This window comes from Ornithorhynchus anatinus, chromosome 21 (genome assembly GCF_004115215.2).
Source record: "Ornithorhynchus anatinus isolate Pmale09 chromosome 21, mOrnAna1.pri.v4, whole genome shotgun sequence".
Lineage (NCBI taxonomy): Eukaryota > Metazoa > Chordata > Mammalia > Monotremata > Ornithorhynchidae > Ornithorhynchus > Ornithorhynchus anatinus.
In genome coordinates, this window is record NC_041748.1 from 18,503,845 (window position 1) to 18,524,960 (window position 21,116).

General features: G+C 46.6%; 1 protein-coding gene across 1 annotated transcript in view; it reads right to left on the bottom strand.

Moving 5' to 3' along the window:
- Positions 1-20,779, bottom strand: part of ZNRF3 (zinc and ring finger 3) — a 166,277-nt gene extending 145,498 nt beyond the window's left edge. Inside the window, exon 1 of the mRNA XM_029049420.2 lies at positions 20,599-20,779. The gene's annotated coding sequence lies outside the window, so the exon portion shown is untranslated. The remainder of the gene's footprint in view (positions 1-20,598) is intronic.
- Between the last annotated feature and the right edge of the window lie 337 nt (positions 20,780-21,116).

The following is a 21,116-nucleotide window of genomic DNA, read 5'->3' on the forward strand; positions in this document are numbered from 1 at the left end:
CCTCATATGAAATGGAATTATCCAATTAAAGAGGCTTTCAGTTACCAGAAACTGCCTCTAGAACTAGAACATGATTCAAGCCTGAAACTGAAGCTGCCTTTTCTCATCAATAACATACACACACATAACACAAACACATACACACAATATACATATGTATGTTATTGATCAGGAAAATCAGTAGGCTGATTTTTTCTTTAAGTTACTGAACTGAGTTCTTTAAGATTATGTTTCAAAGAAGCTGATATAGAGACTTGTTCTTTAATAGCCCTAGCAATCCTCCCAGAAGTTGGGGGTGCAGAGAGCCATTCCCAACATTTTGAGAATGAATACTTCCAAACTGGTATGCACAAACACACACCCACACACACTAAGCTTGAGCTACACTTGCAGAGTATATTTTAGTGAGAAAACAAGAAAGTCAAAGCAACACATTTGCATACTGCTGTGGTCAGGACCCAAATAGGAAGCACCACAAAGCAAGAGATGCTAAACTAATGATTCCCAACCAGTTTTTTTTTTTGGACAACCACTTCAAAAATCAAATATTTTTAGAAAAGGAGAGGGGGAAGGGGAGGAAAACCAGCTTTTTCCTCAAGGCCCTCATTCAGACATAAAGAGGTTTAATCAGACCGCGGTCAAAGGTAGGAAAAAGCAATAACGGTGGGCCATCCCAAGAAGAGGCACGTCAGAAAGCAACCTTCAGTAAGGCTGTCATGAGGATCATAGCAGAGGAAAGTTCCAGGTGTCAGAATGCCACCAGAGATTATGAATCAATGATACGTCCTGACCATTTACTGTGTGCAGAGCACCGTGCTAAGCACTAGTACAACAGAGTCAGTAGGCCAGATCCCTGCCCTCAAGAAGCTTACATTCTCCCGAGCACAACCTAGCCCCATTCCCAGGAGGCTGAGAAAACAGAAGTCCTAAATAAGCTTCCACTCGGATCACCACGTTCTCTAAACCAGAAGCAGAACCATCTACGCCAGCCTCTCTTCGCTACCCACTCATGCAGGCAGAGTTGTGGTCAGGGAACGTGTCTGTTGGTGTATTGAAGTCTCCGAAGCGCTTAGCACAGTGCTTTGTACACAGTAATCGCTCATTAAGTACAACTGAATGAAGTTCAAGGGCCTCCGAGAAGCCTACACCATTTTCGGCCAAAACTTTGGGAAAAGGCTCTAGCCTCCCCTGACTTCTTTAATAGCTCCAACGGGCCTCCAGGAACAAGCCCCTACTTAAGGTTCTTTGAAACCTAATCTTAGACAACTCCTTTCAATAACCTAAATCAAAATAATGTACAATAATAGCCTGGCAGTCCATAGAAAGAAACCCGTCAGACGCCCCAAACAGGGTCGGACTCCACCCTTGGGGACTCCACCGGAGCCTTGGGCCAGACCTCTGGCTGCCTCAAGAACCGCTTACACTTTTCCACGGGAGCAGAAGGAGAACTCCTTCCTCCACCTCCTGAAGTCCTGCCATCTCCCTCTGAAGCCCCTCTTCCTCCAACCTGCCTTCCCCATTTGGTTTCAAGCAACCCAAGTGAGATGAGAAGCAGCATGGTGTAGCGGATAGAAGACGGGCCCGGGAGTCAGAAAGTCATGGGTTCTAATTCTGACTCTGTCACTTGTCTACTGTGTGACCTTGGGCAAGTCACTTTGCTTCTCTGGGCCTCAGTTACCTCAGCTGTGAAATGGGGGTTGAGATTGTGAGCCCCATGTGGTACAGGGACCAGGAACGACCTAATTTGCTTGTATCCACCCCAGTACTTAGTAGAGTGCCTAGCACACAGGAAACACTTCAATGCCACAATTATTATTATTAAGTCAGAAAAACCCTATCGGCCCTCTCTAGCGATCAGTCAAAGGTGTCACTGTGGGCAGGGGACATATCTACCTATGATGTTGTTTTGGACTCTCCCTAGAACGCAAGATCCCTATGGGCAGGGACTGAGTCTGCTTATTTTTCTACTGTGCTCTCCCAAGCACTTAGTACAGTACTCTGCACAGAATAAAAGCTCGATAAAAACGAACGAATGAATGGCTTAGTGCTCCCTGCACATAGTAAGCACTCACCAGATACCACTGATATTGATGATTTAAGCACTCATTGCGGGCAGGGCATGTACTAAGTGCCTGAAAGAGCACAATACAAGAGAGTTGGCAGACATGTTTCCTTCCCACAAGCAGCTTCCAGACTAGATGAGTTTAAAGCATAACCCTGATGTACACATTTAATAATAATAATAATTATGGCATTTGTTAAGCACTTATTATGTGTGAAGCCCTGTTCTAAGCGCTGGGGAGGATACAAGGTGATCAGGTTGTCCCACGTGGGGCTCACAGTCTTCATCCCCATTTTACAGATGAGGTAACTGAGGCACAGAGAAGTTAAGTCATTTGCCCAAAGTCACACAGCTGACAAGCAGCTGAACCGGGATTTGAACTCTTCTCTAGACCGTAAACTCGTCGTGAGCAGGGTACGTGTCTGTTTATTGTTCTACTGTACTCTCTCAAGTGCTTAGTACAGTGCTCTGCATACAGTAAGTGCTCAATAAGTACAATTTTTGAATCAATGAGTATTTCTACCCCTGCCCAACACCTGTTGATCGAACTGCCCGTTCAATTATTTTGATGACTGGTGTTATCTGGCGGTTTAACTCCACTGCTAGAGTGTAAGCTCCATGTGGGCAGAGAACTAGGCCTCGCTTCTTCGTTTTAGACTCTCCCAGTGCCGAGTACAAGGCGTTGTGTACTCAAGAATCGCTATTTCCGCTGCTGCCAAGATCTCTCACACATAATTGCCACCTGTCCCCAGATGCCCCATCTTGCAGCTTCGCATTTGAGCAACTTTCCAGCCGGCTGGGTGACGGCACTTTCGAGAGCCTTGATTTTGAAACAAGAGGCTGGCATGAGGAGAAGATTCCAATGCAAGGCGATGGAGGAAAACACTGTACCCTCACTGGCTTTCTGGGAACCAACCAAAGTATCTCCATTGGAGCTAATGAGAGGATCCAAAGAGGTAGCCGTCATGAGGAAGAAGAAAGGCTAAAAAGAAGAGTCAACCTTGCCATTTCTATTGCAAATAACTTTTTTTTTCCCTTAAGCCACAGAGGGAAACAAAAATAAACTGACAGGATAAAAGAAAGGCTGTTGCATGGAGGAGGAACTTTTGCTCCAGTTTAAAAAAAAAAAAAGCCCACACTGGAATGATCTAAAGCTGCCTATAAATATTTGAGAACATCAAAGACGGTCCTGTTAAATTAAAAATGTTGTCACACAGATAGGAACTAGCCTCTAGCACTGCCAGCTTCGACATGTGAGCCTCTGATCTGAGAAGCAGAGGCTCAGCTCCTCAAGAAATTTTATTCACCAAAGAAAAAAGTGAACCAGCAGTTGAGTTTTAATAAGGGTATTAAATACCTTTCGAATGAGCTAATTAGAGCTTAATTTAACTCTTTCAAGAGAGCCAGGGTTCTGAAGAACACGGCACAGTGCACTGCACATCTCTTAATGACACCTAAGGAATTCCAGTTGAAAATGAAAAATTTATGGAGACGGGGGTGGGGTCCCACCCCTCCAAAATTACAAAGTCAACAGCCTCTGAGTCTCCTCAAAATTAGAAAGGAGGAAGAAGGGCAGAAAGACCAAGTGGTTTGTTTCTGCAGATGGCAAGAGGTTGCTTGCTTGTTGCCAGGTATTTCACTAGTTTAAACCTTGATAAAAAAAGCTAGTCATTCCACTGTGAAAATCAGAGCTGCTCATTATTTTTTTTTAAGTGCCCAGTTTTCTCTTTATGGGCTGAAATAACCAAAAGGCATCTAATACTCTACATAGAGAAGGATGTTACTTTACCTCAACCATGTGACCAATCCCCCCACACCAAAAAACCTCACCCCCAATATTAACCCCAAAACCCAAATCTCATCCCCAATATTAAAGAGAGCCACAATAAGTTCTCTAATGGCCTGTGGCTATTCCAGTGCACTCCCAAAGAGACCAAAGTCAATATGAATAATAATTATGGTATTTGTTAAGCGCTTACTATGTGCTGAGCACTGTTCTAAGCGCTGGAGACATTGCTGGGTTGGAATCAGTTAATATGTCATCTAAGCTCTAACTACAAAGTTGTAATTCAAAGGTGTTAAAATAAGGAGACAAAAATCTAAACCTCTCAGAAAGCAAATGAAGCACGCCAGCTAATTAATTTTGACCATTTCCCCTATGAAGATGAGTGCTCTGGATTGATGATTTTTACACATAAAGATTCTGAATCAGGGAAAGAGAGGGGATCGATCTGGCTGTGAAGGGGACCATTACAGCCGGGGAGCTGGTAGCCAGACTCAGGTGATGGGAGATTGGGGAATAAGCAAATGCAGAAACCTGCAATCATTCAGTGGGATTTTCTGAGCACTCACTGTATGCAGAGCACTGTACTAAGTAAGCACTTGGGGGAGGACAATACAGAAGAGTCAGTAGATGTACTCAGTAGATATAGAGAAGTAGCGTGGCTCAGTGGAAAGAGCCGGGGCTTGGGAGCCAGAAGTCATGGGTTCGAATTCCAGCTCTGCCACTCGTCAGCTGTGTGACTGTGGGCAAGTCACTTCACTTCTCTGGGCCTCAGTTGTAAAATGGGGATTAAGACTGTGAGCCTCACGTGGGACAACCTGATTATCCTGGATCTACCCCAGAGGTTAGAACAGTGCTCTGCACATAATAAGCACTTAACAAATACCAACATTATTATGTACTCCCTGCCCATAAGGTGCTTACAGTCCCTTGCAATTTCCGCCAAGCCCTCGGCGGTCAAGAAGCAGGATGAAGTCAGTAGATCATATTTACTGAGCGCTTACTGTGTGCAGGGCCCTGTAATAAGTTCTTGGGAGAGTGTAACTGAACAGTCTAAGAGATACAGTCCCTGCCCGCAATGAGCTTACGGTTTAGAGGGGGAGAAAGACACTAATAGGAGTAAATAAATTTCAGATATGTAGATAGGTGCTGGGCCAACAGGGGCGAGACTCCACAAACGAATCTTCAATAAGCCTACGGGATGAGTCTTTGCTCGAGGACGGGCTCCTCCCCAGCCCCCACCCGCCCGGCCCCAACCTGATGAAGGCCGGGCGCTGAAGTGAACCGTTCCATGGCCGCAATCAAGTGCTGCTCTTGGCCCTACTGCTTCATTTAAATTACTGCTGATGCCCACACGGCGGTCCGGGTTTCCCCCTCGGCTTTCCCTCGTTCCCTCATTCCTGAGTGGAAAGGACACACTGTGGCCCGTGGGACTGCAACAGGACACTCAAGACTGAAGACACAAAGCCACAAGTACAGACGGCATCACTTCCCTGGGTTCGGTGGTTGCTGGGCTTCCAAGTCCAGCCAGCCCACAGATGAAGCGCCCGGCTGCCCCCTCCTCCCCCACCCCGCCATCACTTCACAGAGAAGCAGCGTGGCCTAGCGGATAGAGGCCGGGCCTGGGAGTCAGAAAGACCTGGGTTCTCATCCCGGCTGTGCCACTCGTCTGCTGTGTGACCTCGGGCAAGTCCCTTCACTTCGCCTCAGCTGTCAAATAGGGCTGAAGACTGAGACCCATGTGAGACAGGGGCTGTGTCCAACCCGATTGACTTGTATCCACCCCAGTGCTTAGTATGGTGCCTGGCACACAATAAGAGCTTAAATGCCACTATTATTATTATTATTGAAAGTCAGCCAGGTTCAGACGTCTTCCAGCACATCCACGTCCCCTCCACCGGCCTGCTGCCGGATTCTTGCTAAAAGGGCCTCAGAGCAGTGCCCAGGACATCACGAGGCCAGCAAAGCCTGGCCTGACCCTTTTTCCAGTCCCAGGATTTAGTCTAGATCGGGACGGGGATAGAGACCAAATCTGGAAGGGTACCAGAATGCAGAGTTCTACTCCCGGAGCCGGGCACGTGCCTTGCTATGAGTCAGTCAATCGTATTTACTGAGCACTTAAGTGTGTAAAGCACTGCACTAAGCACTTGGGAGAGTACCTTCGAAAGAAAAAAAACATGGCATTTGTTAAATGCTTATTACATGCCAGGCGCTGGGAATGGAAACAAGTAAATCGGATTGGACACAGACCCCGCCCAATGTGGGATTCCCGGTCTCAATCCCCATTTTCCAGATGAGGTAAAAGGCACAGAGAAGTCAAGTGACCTGCTCATGGTCACACAGCAGACAAGTGGCAGAGCCGGGATTAGAATCCATGGCCTAACTCTCAGGCCTAGGCTCTATCCACTACTCCATACCCTATCCACAGTCCCTGCCCACAACAAGCTTCCAGTCCAAAAGGGGACAATCCATCCCTTCTGCATACCACAGCCCCCGTCATCACTGCAAGGAGGGTGCCAACAGAGACCAGTTATCCAGATCCAGAAGCTGCCACAGTGAACTGGTAGCAAAGGGGCCCTCTGATGCAGTTGGAAGGCAGCCAAGATGGCATCTCACGCTGGTGGGGAGGTTGAAAGTCACCAGTGCCAAAAGTACCAGTGCTGAAAGTATTCCACTTGAGCAAAGGAACGTGTGTTTCAGTTCAGAGGGCCAAGGGAGTCAAAGCACACTCCCATCATTCCCATTTTTAGTCCACTCAACCTATGTAATTTGGGGGTTAAGAATTTTAATAAAATATTTGTTTTGGGAAAAAAATGTAAATTGAGTGCAGCTAAAACCTAAAATCATTCATGCCTGCCACAGGTCCCACATAATTACGATCAAAGAATGCAGGCTTGGTGTGTCACAACATTCCACTGAGTCTCAGTTAAATCTAGAAAAGGAACTACCCCACGCATTTCCTTTAGGATATAGTCGTCATCTGCCCAGAGCAGATCTCTCCCAGGACTAGACGCTGCTACACTATGTATTTAAGTTGAAGTGACTGGCACATTCAGAATTACCATTTTAGCTCCTCTCACAAATGCTTCGGTTGTATTAGCATTAACTGACCAAAAATAGTACTTTTGGTACAACTTAAAAGGTTCTCACTTCAAAAAAAACAAAAACCCAAAGCTTTGGGTTGGGGGGGGGGGGGCTGTTTAGTAGTATGTTAAGCATTTGTGCGCTCCAGGCCCTGTTCTAAGCGCTGCAGTAGATACAAGGTAACCAGGTTGGATATAGTACCTGTCCCACAGGGAACTCACAGTCTTAATCCCATTTTAAAGGTGAGGTAACTGAGGCACAGAGAAGTGAAGTGACTTACCCAAAAAGTCACACAGCAGCAAAGTGGCAGAGCCATGACTAGAAACCAGGTCCTTCTGACTCCCTGACCCAGGTTCTATGCACTAGACCACGCTACTTCTCCAAAACAAGTTATCTACTTCAAAGAAATAGGGACTAAATAGAAAGAAGAAGTACCACATCTGCAGATCAAGGTTTTGGTATTAGCAGTTTTCTTTACCGTTTTCTCCAGGGCTATGGTTTTCAAGAAACGTGCCCCCACCCCAGCGTTATTTTAGGGCTCCCCCCCCACCCTCTCCCAGAGAGGTTGCCATAGCAATGAAAGCATCAGTCACCATGTTCCCTGACCACATCCGGCAGAGCTTGGCACACCGAGGGCATGTGCCAATTCCGCTGCCTGTAGGGCCCTCTTGGCCACACCAAACAGCAAGCTATAATCAAGTCTAAAACCATATTTTTCGGATAGAACGCGTCTCAACATAAATATTCATTAAATGCAAAAACCTATGGTAATGCAAAGTTGAGAGGGCAAATTTAAAACACAAGTCGGGAAAGGCGAAGATTACCACGGATACAGACGAACTTTAAAAAAAAAATCCCTCATGCAGCCCAGATGCATGCTTAACAGCCACTCCAATCCAGTCAGGCCAATACGCACGTGCAAATAAATTTCTTGCCACCACAACGAGGACACGGGATTGTTTCAACTCCTTGGACTGTTTTCTTAAACCTGTAATCTCAATGTCAAACACTGGATTTTGCACTCACTTCCTAGGATTCTAAAGAACCTCTACCCATGGGGACTTGAGGCAGCGCCCAAGATTTTGAGAGTAACCCCTTGGCAAGCTATTTAGTACGCATTCCTGAAATTCCCCTCTACACATACAACTCAAAATAGAGGGGGAAACAAACTGCACAGAAGGGAACAAGAGAGAAATAACCCAAAATCCTCCCAGAATAGGGCCTTTGCTAGACTTTTTGCAAAATGCTGCCTCGGGATCTAAGGGGCCAGTAATAGATAAGTTTGCTAACCTATTCCCAAGCTGACCTAATGTCCTTGCAGGGAGTCACTCTGGAGGATGTGTCCATTTGTAGCTTCAAAAACGGATACCCTGCCAAATTTCCAAGAGGCATGAGTCTTCTACTGGACCCAAAAGAAATACCAATTTCAAAACTGAATTTGGGCCAACCCTGGCAAAATGAATTAAGTAATACCACCCCAGAAAAATCAAGGTCAGAAAATATCTTTCAATATTCTTCAAGTCAGGCCTCCTGGAAAGCTTGCTGCATAAGGCAAGACAAATTTATACTGCTATGGATCCACATTTACATTATTCAAAACGAGCTAGAACACAACCAAACTTTAGAATTTGAAGTCACAGAACCTGTGCCTGTGGTTTTTAGGAACACCTATCTATAAATTATAAACAGTAAGTTCTAACTTCCTTCTTCTCTAGGTCGTGATTTGTAAATTCAAACCTAGTATCATTTCTTTTTGTTTATTCTGCCACACCACTTTTAGCCCCCAACACAGAAGTCCCAGAGGATTTGAAATAACTTCACAAATACACTTGCAAGAATTTTTAATCCAAGCATACTTCTCTAACTGCTCTTGCTGCTCTAAAGCTGCTTTTACCAAACACTGCCATAACACACTTCAAAAAAAACAGGCTATCATTTATTCCTTTTCTTTAGGAAAGACTTAATGGTATTTGTTAAGCACTTACTATGTGCCAGGCACTGTTCTAAGCACTGGGATAGATGCAGAGTTACCAGGTTGGATGCAGGCTATTACCCACGTGGGGCTCACAGTCTTAATCCCCATTTTTCAGAGGAGGTAACTGAGGCACAAAGAAGTGAAGTCACTTGCCCAAGGTCACACAGCAGGCAAGGGTCAGTGCCAGGATTAGAAGCCTGGGCCTTCTGAATCCCAGGCCCATGCTCTATCCACTAGACCACATTGCTTTTTGTCTTGACTCCCAGTACCCAACTATACCTTTGGGAAAAATTATAATGGAGATTTTCAAGGAAGAGTTCATTCAATGATATGGACTAAGCTCTTGCTTAGGGGACAACACTACAGCAGTTGAAAGACACTAAAATGGGAAAAAGAGGCCTCCATCTCCAGATCCTCCAAGTTTTATTCCTTCAGGACACAGGAGGCTGGCGAAGCCCCATTTGATAATAAGACATGGCCATGGTCTCTGTAAGGGGTGGGAGAACCGTCATTTCAAAAAGATCTGTTCCAAACACCCCTCTTTTAAAATAGAGGCCAACTGTTGTCAATCCATGGACATCTTTGATGCAAACAAGCAGAGATATTATGCAGACCTTGCCTTAACTGACCATGACACTTAGATCCACCCCCATGCAACTCGACCCCTATCAGTGCCCAGACGGCTAAAGGCCAAGGTGGGCGAGAAAATAATTCCATGCCAGAGAGTCCAATCACGATGGACAAGGATCAAACACCAAGGTTCTGCGACACTGGCGTCCTCTACTGATACGCTTGTTTATAGTTGTAAAATTTATCTTCTCTCACCCCAAGATGAGCCAAATCAATCTAATTCCCCTCCCACTGGCATGTGTCAAACATGCTCACTAGGAGATGTTTCAACGCTGATTTTCAAGTTATTAAAGGAATAGGATCTTCCAAGTTTTTTTGCACTTTCAGGTTCAGAGTCTGCTATGTGTTAAAGCACACTATGCCACAAAGCCCAAACAGTTACAAGAGACGCGGCAGGGCCTAGTGGAAAGAGCATGAGCCTGGGAGTCAGAGGACCCAGATCCTAATCCCAGCTCCACCCTTTTTTCCTGGGTGACCTGGGGCAAGTCACTTCACTTCTCTGTACCTCCAAGTAAAATGGGGATTCAATACCCGTTCTCCTGTGAGTCCCATGCAGGAGAGGGACTGGGTCCAACCTGATTAACTTGACTGTAAATTCATCGTGACAGGGAACTTGTCTGCCAAATCTGTTGGACTGTGCTTTCCCAGGCGCTTAGTACAGTGCTCTGCACATAGTAAGTGCTCAATAAATATGATTGATTGTATCTTCCCCAGCAGTCAGAACAGTGCTTGACACCTGGTAAGTTCTTAATTATTATTATTTTTATACAAAAACTGGCAGTTAACCTGACCATCTTAAACTTTTATTTGCTCTTTTCTCTCTGTTATGTGGGTGGGTGGGGAATAATGACAGTAAAAGCTTAATGTTTACTATGTGCCAAGCATTATATTAGGCACTGGGGTAGGTAACAAGTTAATCAGGTCAGACAAAGTCCGTGTCCCACATGTGGCTCACTGTCTAAATAGAAGGGAGAACAGGTATTCAATCCCTATTTTACAGGTGAGGAAACAGAGGTGACTTACTTCTCAAATGAGGTATAAAGGTGGAAAAAAAAATTAATCCAAATCCAAGTTGTGTTTTCATATATACAACTCTTAGCACTAATCTGGACTACTGACAATCAGACTGGGAAGAGTAGTAACTAGAAGGAATAAAGGAAATCAGATTCTTTAATATATAAAATCCTATACTGGAACCTAGAAGCCCAAGGAATTCTGTATTAATGGGTTAACAGTTGGCCAAGAGAGGCTATGGAAAGAAAAAAGGGAATTTCCTTTTGGGAAAACCACTCAGACTTTAATGTTTCAGAGAATTTCTGGCATTCCAAGTTTCCAGAATTCTCTTGCCCCCCAAAATTTAAGAGCCAAAGTAAAGCAGAGCCGGGAAGGAGGCATCTCAAAGCCAACATCATCATAAAATTCCACCAAGTGAAAATTCTAGACTTTACACCATTGATTTCTCCCCAACGCACTTGGCAGATTCACTTTTAAAACTGGGGGAGGTGGCGGGGGAAGGGGAACTGAAAGGGGGCAGGCTCCACAGTGAGTCTAATCTTACGAAAAACTTGGTGTATTTTGGTCAAAACTGTGGGGACATACTCTTGAAAACAATCACAGGAGGCTAGGGAGACTGATGGAGTTTCCACAAGTTCCCATACGGCTCCTCCACCAATCTCTCTTTTAAGTGACCTAAGGAGGGCCTCCTGACACAAAAGTTCAGCACCATGCAGACAACTCAGATAAGTCACTGGTCAGAACCCAAAGCAATTTTGGAATGCTGGTCTCTCTCTAGAAAATGATCAAGAATACGTATTTTAATTTACTATTTTGGGGTTGAACCAATGCTCTCTGAGCAACAAAAGAGGTATGTCGAGTTCACTGGAAAAGATGGGGGGGGGGCAAAAGGAAAAATATATATGCCCAGGAACACTGTCCATTATAGAGTGACAGCCTTTCCCCTCCGCACCCACCCCCACACCCCCAAAATCTCTATTTACTCTCACTGATAGGAACGTTTAAGTTTTGGCAATTACAAAGAATGAACTAGACACTGTCACTCTTGAGGAGCTTACAATCCAAGCGGGGAGATGAAGAAAAATTCATCATTTCCCAATGTGATATCTTAAGTCATTCTAAGCTACAATAGATAAATACAATAAAAACAAACTCAGTGCTGTCACAGACTCCAGTGCCTATACTAAGAACCTTTTTCTAGTTTCAGAGTCCAATGAATTTTTTTTTAAAACTTTTCACAGTGATTTTACTTAGCATTCTAAAGAAGGCACGTTTCCACTTGTCCTCCATTCCCATAGGAACACACTTCTCATGCTGTTGTGTTGGGAGGCAAAATGAGGAAAAAAGCTACAGGGAGCTGGGCCTCAGTATGGTTGAAGCCCTCGGTCACTCCTGAGAAATCTGTCCAGCAGCTGGGCCCGATCTTCCAACAGGTGCCAGGTTTTGCAGCATTTATCTTCCCCCTAGTTTATTCTCTGGCCGTCCGATCCCCTCCCTCCGACTTTCCCGCTCTTTTTGACATTTACCCACCCACTCAATCAGCCAATCGTATTTATTGAGCACTTACTGTGGGCAGAGCTCTGTATTAAGCGCTTGTGAGAGTACGCTATAACCATAAAAACAAAAACATTCCCATCCACCCCTTCTCTTTACCAATCTCCTTACACTCCCTTCTATATTCCACCCTCCTCAAAACACCCACTCCTTCATTCCTTTTACTTCCCCTCCTACTTGTATGCGACACTCTTATTCTGTATCTTCTATCTCCTCTTAGCTTACGGGCAGGGAATGTGTCTACCAACTCTGTTATACTGCACTCTCCCTAGCGCTTAGCTTAACATCCTGTACACAGTAAGCACTTTATATGATTAATTGGGCCTTTAATCCCCTTTTACAGATACAAGTGTAGTTACATGCAGGGTCCTATAATCTAGGCAGCAGAGATGACCTCATGAAGACTGCTGGAACCATTCAAAAACAAAGGACAAAAGGAGCAACTGAGTTATACAGAGCATGGGGAAAGGTGAGAATGGGGCAACCTGAGAGGGAGGGGCAAACTGATGCAAGAAGCATCTGGAAGCCAATGGAATGTGGGCAGAGAAGCGTGGCACTGTTCATGAATGGACATTAGTGAGGCCCTTACAGCTTTATTATATTGATTTATGGGGTGCTCACTACCAAGAGCCCTGCCTGGGCCAAGCCCCGCATTTAAATTCCAAGACCACAGTCAGGCCAGACGGGAATAAAGTCAACCTCAGTCAGATTCCGACCGGGGCCTTCATTTGGAGCAGGGTGAAGGACAAGGGGAGAGCATGAAGGTGGGAGTGAGACCTCAGTGAAAGGAAATCCTGGGCAAACTGAAGTAGCCCAGCTCTCTGTTAAGTGCTTACTATGTGCGGGGCACTGTACTGTTTGGTCTCATCCCCAATCCAACAACCACAGTATCACCCCACCCTACATGGAATTGCCAGACCAGGCTCTAGACGGCCTGGAGAACATCAATCGATCAATGGCATTTACTGAGCGCCTATGTGCAGAGTACTGTACTAAGCGCTAGTGACAGTACAGTGCAATAGAGTTGGTAGACACGATCCCTGCCCAAAAAGAGCTTATAGTCTAGATGGATAGGCAAACACTGAAATGAATTACCGACAAAGAGGAAATGGCAAACTATAAGACCATGGACAAAGATGCGGTGGGTCTGAATATCAAGTGCTTGATCTTCTGCTCGACTTACTACCCAAGTTCTATTGTAGATTAGTAAATGAGAGTCATTAATGTGTTTTCATTCCCACAAAAAATGACTTCATCCGTCTGGTCTCCTTAGGCTATCACAGTCATCGGCAAATACTTTCTGAGCACCTACTATACACATGGCTTCCTATCAGATACTAATATTAGTCTCATAGGACTCTGACAAACAACAACAGGTAGCTTAAAGAGCAGGTCTGCGTGTCATCAAGTTCCAGTGAGGATTAGGAACCGAGAGGGTTATTTCAGTCTTCTTGAATTCAACAAACCATAACAGCACCAGGAACACAAAAGCCTCCATCATAGTGCTCCAATGAAAAGCAGAGCAAAACACTTTCAAAGTCACGGGAGCAGGAAGGGAAAAAAAAAGCATTTGATATAATTCTTCCCTTCTGAAGAAAAGACTGGTCTAAAGAAAAAAAAACACTGAACCTCTTAAAAAGCTGGTGGGTCACTGTTATACCGGACCTCAGATCAGCTGTCACAAGAACTTAAAGATGCCATCAACCGATGGTATTTCCTGAGTACTAACTGTGCACAGAGCACTGTACTAAGTGTTTGGGAGAGGACGATTAGACAAAGTTGGTAGATGCAATTCCTGCCCACTGCGAGTCACGGAAGGATTTGGGGATACTCTGCTCTGCAGATGCAGGGACAAGGAGATCTGGAAATGCTCTGATACATCTCTTTGATATTATTCCCAGGAATGCCTTCAATAAGTCTGACATTAATAAATTCTGGACCACATTAATCAGTCAATCGTATTTACTGAATGCTGTGTGCACAGCACTGTACTAAGTGCTTGGGAGAGTGCAACGCAACAATAATTAGACATCTTCCCTGTATTAGCTGACCGGCACTACCTTAAACCCAGTCTAAAAGGTCCCTATTCCACCCGGCTTGACTTTGTTCTGCTTTCAAGACCAAATTAACTGAAGATCACCCCCACCCCGTGGGGGCTTAAACATTTTAAACATGTCTTGATTTCTTCTACAGGTGAATTTCAAGCATTTCTAAATTTGACTTGAAGAAATGCATTTCCACTTTAAAACAGAATCTTTCATCTCTAGCTGGGCAAAGAGTTGTGTTTATACAATCGACATACCCCTAGCTAGTGTTTAATCAGATCTTTATTTAACATCACAAGCCACGTGATCCAGATAGCCAACTCAAAAAAGATTTCAAATAGAGATCTTATTAACTGAAACAAATTGGCCCCAACCTGTAATGACCACACAGAATATACCCAGGCTCAAATACAAAACATAACAAAAACCCTCTACTTGTCAGTGACATCAAGATTGACATGGGAGTCCCCCACACCTCCACCCCTTAAATCCTAGGTTTATTAGGACTGTCATATAACAGGCTAAAGTTTACAAATAGATAAGCAGAGGAAAACAGCACCCGGAGAAGGTTGGTCTTGTTCAAATGGTCAACTCAGCCAGTATTTAGTGCCTGCATATGTTTTAGGAAAATTTGTTTAGGATTACAAACACTGAAGAACAAAAGAATAGAAAGGTGAGTTTAGTCTTCCTTCCAATGAAGTGCAACTAATGTCTTTTTCAAGTTAAATAGCAAATTTCTTGAAAGAGACCACCTGACAAGGCGATACAGGGCTTTGGATCCATCATCAACTTCAAGTGCATTTACTGAGACCTTACTCTGTGCAAAGCACTGTATTCAGAGCTTGACAGATGACAAACATTCCCTGTCCACAATGGGCTTACAGTCTAGAGGGGGAGAAAGACATTAATTTATAATATCCCAGGATCCAGGGGCTTCAAGTTTTTCAGTTACTTCCCTCTTGGGATAGGGTGGATAAGTATTAAGGAGAATCATCCATTTTCCCAAGCGCCTCATGGGCAGCTGTCTAGCAGTTTGGGTATTCTCCCAAGCACTTGAGCACAGTGCTCTGCACACAGTACACACTCCAATAGCATGGACTGATTGAATCCATTGGTGGAGCAGCTCTGGCAAAATTCCATCATTTCCACCGCCCAACTGACCACTTCGACTAGCCCCAAGTCAAGGAGCCACTCAAATTCAGGTAAGACATTGGCCACAAAGCACGTTCCGCTTCTCAAAACAGCCATTCGGGTCTGCCAGGCTCAAGGGTCTTTGCAGGGAAGTCCCAGCAATGACTGAGGAACCAGGCTGATCTCTGGTAACCTGGCCAAGACCACTTAAACTGGTGGAGAAAAACTTACACTACCTACTAATCGAGAGAGGGACCACCTAAAATGTTTCACGCCTAAAAACTTCAGCCTCAGACGATTGGCTAAAAATCTCCCAAGTCATCATTGAAATAGAAAAGTAGCACAGCCCAGTGGATAGGGCATGGGTCTGGGGGCCAGAAGGACCTGGGTTCTAATCCCAGCTCTGCCACTTGTCTGCTGTGCGACCTTGAGCAAGTTACTTAACTTCCCTGGGCCTCAGTTACCTCATCTGTAAAATGGAGATTAAGGTCGTGACCCCCCCATGTGGGACATGGACCGTGCTCAACCTGCTTGTTTCTTGTTTCTTGGCTTGTTTCTACCCCAGCACTTAGGACAGTGCCAGCAACATAGCAGCAACTGATTCTCTTTCCCTCTTCAAAACCTTACTTAAAAATCACCTCCTCCAAGAGGCCTTCCCAGACTGAGCTCCTCTTCCCCCTCTACTCCCTCTGCCATCCCCCCTTTACCTCTCCGCAGCTAAAGCCTCATTTTCCCCTTTTCCCTCTGCTCCTCCACCTCTCCCTTCCCATCCCCACAGCACTGTACTTGTCCGCTCAGCTGTATATATTTTCGTTACCCTATTTATTTTGTTAATGAATTGTACATCGCCTTGATTCTATTTAGTTGCCATTGTTTTTACGAGATGTTCTTCCCCTTGACGCTGTTTAGTGCCATTGTTCTTGTCTGTCCGTCTCCCCCGATTAGACTGTAAGCCCGTCAAACGGCAGGGACTGTCTCTATCTGTTGCCGACTTGTTCATCCCAAGCGCTTAGTACAGTGCTCTGCACATAGTAAGCGCTCAATAAATACTATTGAATGAATGAATGAACATAGTAAGAGCCCAACAAATATCTTTAAAAAAAAGAAACCACCACCAAATAAGGTTGAACAAGTTCTGCATCCTATGCTGGCTAAAACATGGCTACACACACAAGCAAAAAATGGCCCAGTGAGTGATCCAAACTACTCCTTCTTTCTGCAAGTCCTATAAGGAGATAGGAGGGAGGGGAGGAGAGGGAGGGAAAGGAAACAAATCCAAAAAAAGCCCCACCGAAATCCCCTCAAATCCTCTTTTGTTGTTGTACTTGATTTATAAAAAGCAATATTTGCTTTCCCAAAAACTCATCTCATGACTGCTCCTGAGACCTCGTGAATGGATTGGGACAGCAGCTTATCTTTTTGCTAGATCAGAGCATTACACTGGCAGGAGGTCAGTGTCCAGTGTGGGGTGGAGGCCACCTCAGAGAAGGTGAAAAGGCTGCCGGGGAGCCAGTCCACAGTAGCCTGAAGTTAGGGGAGCCAAAAGGCCAGGGGAACCACGAAGAGGAGACCCAGGCAGGAGCAGCCAGAAGTAGCCAACTGTGTCTCCCAGGGCTACAGAGGGGAAACCCCGTGCCTTCCCCTAAGCAATTCAGCCAAGCTATCCCAGGCCAACCTCTCTCTTCAGCTTTCAGGCAGGACAGATGTTTGATTGATCAGAACTTCTTTTTCCTCCAGCAGGAGTTCCTGATAACCAACCCACATCCACTGTTTATCATTGCCAATTTGCCCTAAGTGCTTTCCAGTGGTTTAATTTTTAAGTTACATGCTGATTTATTTTCTTCCTGTAACCAATGGCTTCCCATTTCTTACTCGGTTATCTGTGATCATATTTCTTTTCCTTGCAATGTCAAGTTCTGGTAAAGAGGATAATGAGATCCAACTAGATCAGTGTAATTTTAAACTCACACACCCCCTAAAATACACACACACACACACAAACATGCAATGTCAACCTAAAAGCTCAGTATTCTGCATCGCCACAACAAAGTTATTAAAGGTATGTCCGGGCAGCTAAGATAAACTTGCCACTTTCAAACACTGCATCAGTTAAGTGAATTAGGACACCTATTAGTGATTGCTTAATAGACCAACATTAAATACCATTTAAACCATTTCTCTTTACTTAGCAATTGTTGACTTAATTTTTTTGCTAGGCTAATGGACTACAAAGCAGTTAGATAAGCACTTCAAAAGTTTCAAAGAGAATAGAAAATAGGCTCATGCCAAATTCACACATTTTCTCCTTGGAAGGAAAGAATACTTCCAAATGGTGAGCTGAAACTATTCATTTGTATTAAATGGCAAACTGGAGATTAGCCCCAAGAGCAGAACTAGAGAATTAACCCCTCAAGCTACCTCAGTGAGAAAAACATCAAATGCTGAAACTAAATACTAAAGAAAACTGAGGCGCCTTTAATCCGTAACTATTGTACAGTAAGAAGTGAAGGCAAGTTGAACACTATATGGATCGGAACATCTGTCTGATTTCTCAACTCTCTTCAGATTTACCCCAAAAATCTTTAATCCTGAAAGCAATGTGGTTTATTCAGATCGCAGGGCACCGAGTCAAACTCAAAGGAGTTCTTTGCAGACACACCTCAAGAAGCTGAGTACATTATTTTTCAAAGCACTTCTTTCAGGACTGGGTTGGGGGGCGGGCGGGGCAGGTCAAAGAGATAAGGAGGTAGAGGAACTACTTTAAATCACCGCCTCTCCAGACTGCAGAAATCACAAGGCTCTCTTAGAATCCAAATCTTTTGACAGTTTATTCACACAACTCACGCAAGAGGCCTCTGAGTAGAGAAGAAAGCCCTGACCCCTTGGCTGGCAGTCCCAAAAGCCTGCAGATGCCTTTAGAAGTTCTGAAGACCTGCTAACCCTTTATCAAAGGGTCCAACAACAGCAACCTAGTGGGCCAAGTTGACACGGTTCTCAGAGACCAAACAGCTTCAAAGTCTTTGCTAGGGAAGACTGAAGTAATCATCTCTCATGAGGACTAGTTCAGATTTCAGGCCAGTCACTTGTGCAAGTAACAGCATTCTTCAAAGGCCTCTACATCAAGCTCCCTCTGAAACGCAGACATCTTTTATTGGGAGAAGGTGGAAGTCTGGTTAGCGAGAACTCAATTTCTAGGTTCCCTAACCTCCAAACAAGAGTCTGTGACAGCCTCCAGCTTCTTCTTTAATGACGGAGTGGGCAATCTGCTGCCCCTTGACAGTAAGCACAGTCCATCCTACCCCATTTTAAGCCACCTCCTGAAAGCAGAACTTGCCCAAGACTCTTTTTCAAGATCACAAAGAGAATTCGGGAATGAACAGATTCCTGCCCACTCTTCACCCCTTTGATTCTGCTTCTCTGCGGTGTGACCTTAGGCAAGTCACTTCACTTCTCTGTGGCTCAGTTACCTCATCCGGAAGACGGGGATTAAGACTGCGAACCCTAGGTGGGACAGGGGCCTTGTATCTACCCCGGTGCTTAGTACAGGGCCTGGAACATGGTAAGCACTCAAATACCACAATCATTATTATTATTTATTGAGTCTCCTGATCCTTAAAGGGCGGCTTTCTGTTTTCAAAATCACTTTGACATGAAATCCTACCGGGCAGTCAAACATGCATTTAAAAAACCCCTACCGCAAACAATATATCACAAGGTATTTTTGAAATAATTCCCTGGATCTCCACATGATCTCGCCTTAACCTCCCCAAACACCTAGGAGTTCAAAAAGACCAGCCCATGCCCTTTGCACAGGGGGAAACTGAGGCTGGCCACGTGACTTGTCCAAGGTCACACCAGCAGTCATTTAATGCCGACTAGAATTCCAGCCTCCTGAGCCCTCGGCCCCGCGCTCTTTCCACTAGACTCGGGAGAAAGGAAGCAAGCAAGTCACAACACCGTATTATTTAGAACCAACTAGTCTTTACGGCATTTGCCTAACATCTAATTTCCAATGACTTGCAACGAGAGACCTGCCGTGCAGTGTAAACAAAACACTCAGTTGACTAAAATGAAGCACTCAATCCCCATGCCGAGGCCCTAAAATGCCTCTCTCCCCGCAGGAATGATGATATTCCCCTCTGATGCCCCAGAAGAGAGCTGACACGCTCCTCGGGGCGAAGCGGCGTGGCCCAGTATTAAGTGATACCACTATTACTACTACTAATAACAACACTAATAATGATGGAGTCTGTTAAGCACTTACTCTGTGCCAGGGACTGTAATAATAATAATAATGACATTGCTTAAGTGGTTACTCTGTGCAAAGCACTGCCCTAAGCCCTAGGGAGGATACAAGGCGATCAGGTCGTCCCACATGGGGCTCCCAGTCTTCATCCCCATTTTACAGATGAGGTAACTGAGGCGCTGAGAAGTTAATCGACTTGCCCAAAGTCACACAGCTGACAAGCGGCAGAGCCGGGATTCGAACTGTACTAAGCGCTAGGGTGGGTACAAGCAAACCGGGGCCGCGCAGTACAGTGCTCTGCACACAGTAAGCGCTCGATAAATACATCTAAATGAATCTGAACTGTACTAAACTCTGGGGTGGACAGAAGCAAAGCGGGTGGGCCACGGTTGAAGACACAGGCCCAGGGAATCGAGATCCCTGGGTTCTCCCCCCGGCTCTAAGAGAAGCACCGTGGCTCAGCGGAAAGAGCCCGGGCTTGGGAGTCAGAGGTGGTGGGTTCGAATCCCGGCTCTGCCACCTGTCAGCTGAGTGACCGTGGGCAAGTCACTTCCGTTCTCTGGGGCTCAGTTCCCTCATCTGTAAAATGGGGATGATGACCGTGAGCCTCCCGGGGGCCAAGCTGCAGACCCTGTATCTCCCTGGAGATACGGCGCTCCGCACACGGTAAGCGCTCAACGGATACCAACATCTGACTTCAGGGGGCGAGCCGAAGTTCTCCGTGCCTCAGTTTCCCCGGCTGTCTAAGGGGGTTGCGAGCCCGGGGCGTCCTCCCCGTTGGGGCCGGGAGCCCCCTGCGAGGCCGGGGGTTGGTGGGACCCGCTTCTCCGGCGCGGAGCCCCAACGCTTGGCGCAGGGCGAGGCCCGGCGGCCGCCCACGTGCCCGGCTCCGGGGCCGGCGAGGGCGGGAGGGCCGCCCGCCGCCCGGAGGGGCCCAGCCCGGTGCCGGGGGGCCCACCCCGCACCCCCGGCCTCCCCTCGGAGGGGTGTGGGGGTGGGTGAGCGTGTGAGCCGGGCGGGGAAGGACCGGCCCCCCGGAGCCATCTTGGGTGGGCGGGTGGGCGGGTGGGGTACCTGCACGATCTCGCCTTCGGCGCTGAGCGTGGCCCCGGCCCGGGAGAAGCGTCCGGTGAGGCCGGTGGTGTAGGTGGTGTAGTCGCCGCTGGGGCTGGACTCGAAGAGCACCACCTCCACGAAGGCCGTCTCCTTGGCCCTGGCCGCGCCGGGGCCGGCGGCGGCCAGCAGCAGCCCCAGCAGCAGCGGCAGCGGCGGCGGCGGCGGGAAGGGCAGCGGCGGCGGCAGGAGGAGGAGGAGGCGGCGGCGGCGGCGGCGGGGTCGGGGCCGGGAGCGGAGGCGGAGGCGGAGGCGGTGTCGGGCCGGGGCCCCCGGGCGCCCGCCGCAGCGCGGCCTCATGGTCCGGAGGCGGGAGGGCGCGGAGGCCGGGCGCGGCGGCCGGGCATAGTCGCGGGAGCTCGGCGGGTCGGGACCGGCGGCAGGCAGGCAGGCAGGCAGGCAGGCAGGCAGGCAGGCAGGCAGGCAGGCAGGCAGGCAGGCAGGCAGGGCGGGACGATCACTGCTCCATGGAGGCGAAG